At 35.2% G+C, this 7,141-nt stretch overlaps 1 long non-coding RNA gene across 1 annotated transcript; it reads right to left on the bottom strand.

The window, feature by feature from the left end:
- Nucleotides 1-254: 254 nt before the first annotated feature.
- HGO3 (homogentisate 1,2-dioxygenase) lies at nt 255-6,758 on the bottom strand. Its single transcript, NR_161266.1, has 7 exons — nt 6,680-6,758; nt 5,107-5,186; nt 4,462-4,629; nt 4,185-4,360; nt 3,984-4,053; nt 3,460-3,869; nt 255-605 (listed from the first exon to the last, which is right to left on the bottom strand). It is a non-coding gene; the product is annotated as a homogentisate 1,2-dioxygenase (long non-coding RNA).
- Nucleotides 6,759-7,141: the final 383 nt, after the last annotated feature.

Below are 7,141 nucleotides of genomic sequence, written 5' to 3'. Positions count from 1 at the left end.
CATAGTGAATTAAGTTCAAATTCTCTCTAGGTGTGATGTTCAAATTTAATGTCTCTATGTCAAATAGGAATGATTTAATATATAAATAAATAAAAACTCAAGTGCCATGTCATGTGTGTTCCCCACATAAGTGTGAATGTGGGGCCCTGCTTACCTATGAGTGCTCTCAATTAGCTCTTCATATAGAAAACAGCAGCCGAAAAGATATTTGCACAAAAATTGTTATATGGTTTGCACAGAAGTCCTTTAAAGATGGCAAAATTGCTTTGTTTCATAGAGACATCGTTTTTACATTGTCCCAATACATTATATGACTATATGCTACAACTACGACTATTAGCTAAGCTAAACGAGTTTTAAAGTTCATGTCACTCACTAAAGAAACTCAGAAAGCAATTGTTCCCAACAAGTTTCGTTGCTGCATATTGGGAGCAGATGCCGAAATAAGGAGCAATAGATCTTGTATTATGTCAGCTATTTCCTTCTCATATTTTACCTTCAAAACCTTTCTAATCTCAACCATGTCCTACCTTAACCTTGCTTACCAAGGCTCATGCCAAAGTTCCTTTGCCCCTTCATTTCCCTTTGACTCTTGCATATAGTACCTGCCATTATTGGCCCAAATTGTCTTAAACAACCAATCTCAAAAACTATTTTATTGAAGGCTTGAAGAAATTTAGGAACGTGTGACTGCATCTAAGTGGAAATCGATTTTGTGAAAGAAAAACAAAGAAGCCACCCAAAAAAATTTAGAGCCCATCAAAATGGATCATAACCCGTGGGCCAACCCAGCCTTACCATAGGTTTGGGCCAAGTTGGGTTGGAAAAAAACTCTTACCAGTAAAAGCAACAAAATGGCCTGACCACTGGGTTGAACTCATGGGGGGCCGGGTTGGCAAGCAAGTTGCCTAGGTACTAAAAAAACCCTGCCCTCAGCTCACTCACTAAAAAAACAGGAGCCATTCAGTTCACGCATCATGCCTCAGCTCACTTAGTGACTTAGTCAAACAAAGTCTCAAAGGTGGGCTGGGTTGATCCACTTATTAAGTGAGCCAAGGTAGGTTGGGCTGGCCTGTTTTGACAGTTCTACATAAAATTGATAGAGAGCTTACTGATAGATGGAGTATGGGAGAGATGGGATTATATGACTATCCAAAAACTGATAATATGAGGTGAATTCTGCACGAAGGTGACAGCAGCCTAGTGATAGAATAAGAAGCGAAGCATAAGGAACTCCAACAACAGTGAAGTTTCTTTTCTAAAGCAATTGAATATTTTAAAACAGCACAAGTAATATGACAAGAATTGTGTGTAGTAATGGACTACTGGTGAAATACAAAGATTTCTGTTGACCGCTTGAAAATTTACAACAATACAACTTAACAAAGAATTGATTTGATGGGTCAGCTGCAAATGGTTAACCTGTAGATCTAGGATGCACACAGCAGGAACAATGGGAAAAGAAAGTCTGGACTTGGGGCCACATACAGGTTCTGAGCATTGGAAAGGGAAATAGAAGAATGAAATAGTTTTCATGTTAATTACTTAATTACTAGTGTGCATCATGTTTTCACTTTGTTTTCATTTTCAAAAGTTACATATAATTCTAAAAATTGACAAGAGAATTAAAATACTGACAGAATACTTTGGTATAGTATCTGTCAGTATCAAAATCAAAATCTAGGGTCATTCTTGCCACCTCCTGAAATAATACAAAATCATGAGGAGCGTGACCCCTGGTGAGGGATGACATCTTCACGACTAGCAAAGCTTACCTTGTGACCAAAACTATCAAAAGGACATCACAAGGTACCATTCTCTGCTATTAAGTGAGCAAACTCTTGCTGTTTATTTGGGAAATCTTATAATGTTATATTGGGGTTTACCATGTTGACAGACCAACCATAATGTAAATTTTATGCTGCTGTTACATAAACAAATGAAAATGAAATTAAAATTTATTTGCTCATAGTTGGTAATAAGTGCAGTGAAAATAGAAATCTGCAAGTTTTTTTAATCAAGCACGTTTGAGTTCAACTGACTACAGACCAACCATAATGTAAATTTTATGCTGCTGTTACATAAACAAATGAAAATGAAATTAAAATTTATTTGCTCATAGTTGGTAATATGTAACATTTTAGAATCTACGCAAAAAAATGTTTAATCAAGCACGTTTGAGTTCAACTGACTACAGACCAACCATAATGTAAATTTTATGCTGCTGTTACATAAATATGAGAAATACCAATAATAAAAAGATGAAAAACTCTTGGACCAAAAGAAAAAGCAGGAGATGATCAAGAAGTCCCTAAACCATGCCTAGCAAACATTCACATAGTGTTTGGTTGGAGGGAGAGGAGGGGGGAGGGATTTTTTTTTTTAAACTTTGTTTGGTTCAATTTTTAGCAAGGAAGGAAGGGAGGAGCAAAATCCCTCATCTAATTTTTGCTCCCCTCCAATATTGGGGGATTTGGAGGGAAGGGAAAGGAAATTTGAAACATTTCAACTAAAATGAGTGAAATATCTCAGTTTATGTTTTGGAATTCAAAATTACAAGGATAGAAATGTAAATTTATTTTTAAAACTCTTCCCCTCCCCTTGTGAACCAAACAAGCTCCTCTCAACCAAACATAATGTCTAATCAAAATCTCTACCCTTCCCTTCCCCTCCCCCCATTTTATTCTCTCCCCTCCTCTTCCCCTCCCTTGAACACTTGAAAAAGGAGACCATGACTAAGATAGACCCTCCCAAGGACAGAACTTAAAGATTCCAATCCCTTTCATCGTACATAAAACTTGCCTGAAACCATTTGGATTGACACCAATTGCGGTTGAGTTCACTTTTAGCACACCTAAATTAAATTTCTTTTTCTTTAAGGAACCTAAATTGTATTGAAAAAAAAAATGCCCTGATAAAGTAAAATTTTTTACACAAACATCCAATCATAACTTATTATGTATGAAAACTTTATTGATTTTTTAAATAACTATCTTAAAGTAATTCAAATGATAATTTGAGATTAGATGATAATATAAAATTACATGTACAAACCAAATCAACAAATGGCACATAACTAGATTTTGCACTTGGGAGTAAACCTCGGTATATGATACTGTAAGAATTTCTTACTAGTCTAACACTGTAAAAAATTATTCATTTTTATCGTTTTCATCTTTATTTTTCACATTTTATTCTAAAAAGGACTAATAGTAATGGTGCCGCGTCTATCATAGTAAAAACTTTCATATTTGATATAGAAATCTAAAGCTAATAAAAGAAGCTTCCTTGTTAAAATGACAAAGGACATGATTTTTGAAAGAATAGGATGCAGGTCCAAACATGCATAAGTGAATAACATTTTACAAAATCAAAAATTAAAGTGAAGATTTTGTAAAATCAAGAACTACTAGCACATACTAGAATTAATACCTGCATGATTGTTAGGAAAAAACATACCTCATATGACTTTGTATCAGGACCATGGGGAGTCATACAATTATGGAGACTTGCACCACCGGGAAGAAATCCATCAGCGTTGGCCTCAAAAACAAATGTGTTAGTCACAACACTAGAGAAGACAAAATTTTGTCTCAACTGACCCAAAACTAATCCTGCTCTTTTCCCATATTACCAAAAAAACTACCATTAAGATGCAAATCCTTCGTGCTTCCCACAAACAGCGATTAAAAGACAAAATTTGATATGATATACCTCATAGCCACCATGAATAAGGCCCATAAATTCACTCATGCAATTGCGATGATAATATGGAGGAAGGAAAGTATGCTCAGCAACCAGCCATCTGGGTGGGAAAATGACAAAATCAAGCAATGCCACTCCAGGTTTATCAGTTGGTGCGGTCAACACTGCACATATGAACAAAAATGTAAAAAAAAAAAAAAAAACAAACAATTTCCATAAACAAAAAATAAAAAAAGAAGAGAAGGTTAAGACAAATTTCATTTTCAAAAAAGGCATACCAGTATTGATAGATGGGTCACTATGATCAAACAGAACTGTATTATAAGGGCAGAATTTGCTTAAATCATACTGCAAGTGAAAATAATAGTTGCCAAATTAATTAAGATGCATAAATTATCTCACAGGAATTATGCCCCTATCAAACTGAAAATACTATGATTGTAATCATAACTCACAATGAAGAAGGGAAAAACACCCACCTTCTATGGAACATAATTACCATGCCAAGCAACAACATTGAAGGGAGAGAAATCTTGTACTGCATCAAAGAGTTCACCACCAAACTTCTGCACTATGGTGTACCCAGGATAAGATTTATCTTCAAACCAAGCAGTAGGAACAAGGAAATCCCTTGGGGAAGCAAGACCATTAGCACCTATAGTGTAAAAAAAAGTTATTTTTAATTTCACATACCATGAATTTTCAAGCAACATATATGGTAGCTTAAATTTCTTAAGAGTAAAAGAGAAAAGATACCTATTGGTCCCAGATCAGGAAGTTGAAAATGAGTACCAAAAATTTCAGCAACATAACCGCGGGATGGACCATCAGGCAGATTCACAGAAAAACGAAAACCGTGAGGTATTATAGCAATTTCACCCGGAGAAACTTTCAATCTTCCACATTCAGTAGTGATAAGGAGTCCTACAAATCCAGCAGACAGTATGAAAAATATAAATAAAAGGGAAAGGTATATTCCTAAAAAGATGTGATCCACAGGACGGATTAGAGTGTACTCTTAAGCATCATGAAACTTTATTTAACCACAACGCCAAAGAAGAAATTCATGCATGGAATAATTCAAAAACATGGTGAGAACTGGTTGTCATTCTAACTATAAAATTCTACACAAAAAAATCAAAGACAACTCTTAAATACCCATTCAGAAGACTAATGCACCAACCCTGGAAAAGAACAATATTTGTCATTCATATGCATTGCATCCTTCAATTAAGAAATTTCTTTTATATTCAAGTCCAGCCAAGTTCATTGGCACAGATCAACAAGGAAATTATACAGGTGCAGAGAGAACTATATGCACACAAGTATAATGAAATTAAACCCAAACACAACTTTCTTAGTTAACATTGAACCATCAAGGAAATTGTTTTAGTGACTTACTTCCTTGTTGGGGAACTATCAAGAAGTCACCATCAGCATTGCAAAAGGCACAATTGTCCATTGATTTGTTGGCATTGTACCTATAAGTGATATAATATTTTCCCATTTATTAAACTGTTAAAGTTACCTTAAAAATTTAAATTTTGTCATACCAAATCTGGAAGCTTGGCATCAATATCTATGACCAATACGCTATTAGTATTATTTTGCATAGGCTACCAAAATTAAAGAAAAATCAATGGCTGGAGGTGTATTTATGCAACAGGCCATGGTAGCAATAGCATTACTTAGAGCAAAGATAAAACAGCATATCATATAAACAAATTAATTTTCACAGTACACAAATCAAACAGATGAAACAACACTTGATTCTTCTTAGATAGTGTTTGGAAGTAAACAGACTAGAACAGGATGAAACATAAAATAGCAATTGTGTTCTATGTGGGTTTCTTTTAAAAAGAGAATAAAAACAAATGTCCTATTTTATTTTGTTTAGTGTGTCAATCACTGCCTTATCTTATTCTTGTTCACACCAAAGTTATTGTTTCAGACAGAGACCTCATATCTTCATTCTCTACCCTTCAACCCAACCCACAATTACAAATCAATGCAAGTAGCACAAGAGAACTATGAGACCCATACCACACAGTCACACTATGATGACGACATAGCTTTCGGAGCCTAAACATAATAATTCAACAGCATCTCCTAGTATTCGTGAGGAAAGAGGGGATAACATGCCTTCTTAACATTAGTCAACCCCTCAACTCCTAGAAAAAAGGAAACTTAAACGTGCATAGCAGGGGAACTATATCTTGAATGGATTGTTCTCCAAGCAACCACCCCTCACCATAAATAAAGGATTTTAGTCACTTAGTTACATATCTTTTCCACCTTCATATACACCTAATGTAAAATCCAAGTGTCAAGAGTGTCTTTACCGTTATACCACTCTTATCTTTGACGCAGCAATTGGAGTCTCACCCCCTGCTAGTGTATTTTGAAAGTAAGCCCAAATCCAGACTCCAGGACAAAACAGTTATCAGAAGTACAAACTTCACATTAAAACAAGGTTATTCTAAAACACCACTTATGTTAGGTGTGATATCAACTGTCCACCATAGATCTGAAAGCAAATACAGATGAACCCAACTTCGTGAGGCGTAAAAACATATTAAGAGGAGTTCCATAAAGTATCTCATTATATTGATCAAAATGAAAATATACCAATTACTGTGATATGTGCTCTATTTGTAGAGCTTATTGTAGTAATAACTAACAATTAACAAGCTAACCAACTAACAAATGTCAACTACCACAGCTAACTGACAACATCTAACATCAACTAAAATATATATTATTTCAATTTATAGTCATTAAACAATGGCATTGGCATCATATTATAATTGTAGAGACTTAAAGCTCACAAATTATGCCATTCTGATTAAGAAACCAAGCCAACCCAAAAAAAAAAGAAAATCAATGACAAAAGAAAAATAACTGACTGGCACAACACCCATTAGATAAAGAAGAATACAAATTGTGACTGCAATTGTGACTGTATTTCAAAAACCTTGTGACTGCATTTCAAAAACCTTGGCAAGAACAAACCAACCCACCCACCAACCTAACGCTGAATGTTGAGCATGTCCTTAGCCTCAATCTGCTCCTCCACAAAACACCTAAGAAGTTGCATCTAAGTCTTATCCTAGAATAATAGTCCTTCCATCCTATTTTGATTGCAACAAGAAATGCCACTTCTTCATTGACCATTCTGAAGTTGCATCTGCTAGTGAAAGGAATGCAATTTATCATGAAAGGATCTAAAGGATCATCGGAAGCTAAAAGAGACATGACCAACCTCCAGCCATTGCTATTGTTGTTATGAACGTTCGTGGGGGTTGCAGTTTTGCTCCACGGCAACTTCATAACTAATTGTGGTTCCAAATCCTAGCTCACTCGTACTTGATGGTGTTAGTATATGAAAGGAGGAGCGGATTCAGTGACCTATCAGAGCAGCATCACATACTTTATA

The sequence above is a fragment of the Glycine max genome, chromosome 6 (assembly GCF_000004515.6).
Source record: "Glycine max cultivar Williams 82 chromosome 6, Glycine_max_v4.0, whole genome shotgun sequence".
NCBI lineage: Eukaryota > Viridiplantae > Streptophyta > Magnoliopsida > Fabales > Fabaceae > Glycine > Glycine max.
This window is presented reverse-complemented; position numbering and strand designations above follow the sequence as displayed.